The sequence below is a fragment of the Octodon degus genome, unplaced genomic scaffold (genome assembly GCF_000260255.1).
Source record: "Octodon degus isolate 3935 unplaced genomic scaffold, OctDeg1.0 scaffold03060, whole genome shotgun sequence".
In the NCBI taxonomy this organism is placed as follows: Eukaryota; Metazoa; Chordata; class Mammalia; order Rodentia; family Octodontidae; genus Octodon; species Octodon degus.
The window spans coordinates 1-1,579 of record NW_004527636.1 but is presented as its reverse complement, the minus strand read 5'-3'; positions in this window follow the sequence as shown (position 1 = coordinate 1,579).

Here is a 1,579-nt window from a genome sequence, read left to right as displayed (position 1 = left end):
AAAAGGATTCTCTTTTGCAGTTGTCAGCAAATTTCAAATCACATCTGATAGGGGGATTTTAAAAAAGGAAGAAATTTAGGACCAGTGTGTTAAGCATGGTATTGAGATTTTTCCCCCCTTCCTTTTGGTTAAAGCATAAAATTTTGTCATATAACCTTCATTTCAAAACTTAGTAGTTGATTCTTTTCCTTTCACAATATCTGCTCAATAGGAAAGAACAACTGGATTGAGGAAGGAGAAAAGAAGGAACACACACACACACACACACACACACACACGATAGCTAAGATAATTGTGCTTGTTTCCATTATTTCATTAAAAGGAAAAGTTAGTGCTTATATTGCTTGATCAATTTAGCATGTCTACTATCTGGCAATCTGAACAACTACTTTGAAGACAGCCATACGCACTATGATAACCTTTGTTAATTTCTTATCATCTTGTTTGGAAATTCTGCATCACCTTTTTTTCTCTTTGAAACCAAAATTCTTATTGGCTGAAATAAATGACATTTATACACCTTGTGATGGTTTGCATCAGTAATTACATCTGGAGTTGACTAATTCCTATCTCAGCTGACATCACCTATTCTTCATAATTATGGTGTCCGGTAGGAAGATGGTTTCTCTTTTAAGGGAGAGAAACCATCAGGCTCTCAGCTCTCAGCAAAGGCAATAACAATGACTGGGCCATGTGTCTTTTATCACCACAAAGCTAAGCCTGGGTTTGACTACCAAGTACCGCCTGGGTTCTGAAAGCAAGAGCGGAAGAATGCAAGATAGTGCAGGATGGTCAGGGTTGTGTCTGGCCCAGAGATACATACGCCTCATTGTGTTGACTAAATGAAGTTGCACAGTTAATCCAGAATAGAGCGAAAGCAGAAACTGACTGACTTCAGTAGTGGTGAAAAGGGTCATATCCTGGGTCATTTAAACAAGTAAAAAGCACAGCACTCCATGTCCTCAATTCTAAATAAAGTCCTACTTCTTCCTTCAACAAAGGTCAATTGCAGGTTGAACAGGCTGAAAATCTCATTTCTACAGGAAGTAGAAATAGTGAGTTCTATCTTTTCACTAGAGAGGAAAAACTTACTTTCTATTTTATATATATTTTTTCTAAAAAAAAAAAATCACAGTTTTCTTTCAATAAACCACTCCAACTCAATTATCGCCATATGAATTACAATTACTTAGCTTCTTCCATTGTGCATTTATACTACTTCTAAATGGAAAAATAGAGAGTATCCACTGTGTAATACATGTGGCTTTATTGGAACACTGTATTTGATATTATCCAGATACTGTGTTGCCAGATATAATAGTTTTGCTTTGAAAATAAGGCTTTCATGGGGCCGGGGAGATGGCTCAGCAGAAGTCATCTACTGATGGCTTTTTTTTTTTTTTATGAATCAAGCAATGTATTAACTTAGGGTTTCAGGCCAAAGCTCTGGAGTTACCCTTTCTGCCCTTTCACATATAAAAGATTAGCAAACCCGCTGGCTCCACCTTCAGAACTTGGCGCTGTACTCTTGTGCAGTTATTTCGCTGTCCCTCTAATGCTTCCTCATGGCAGCCACCGC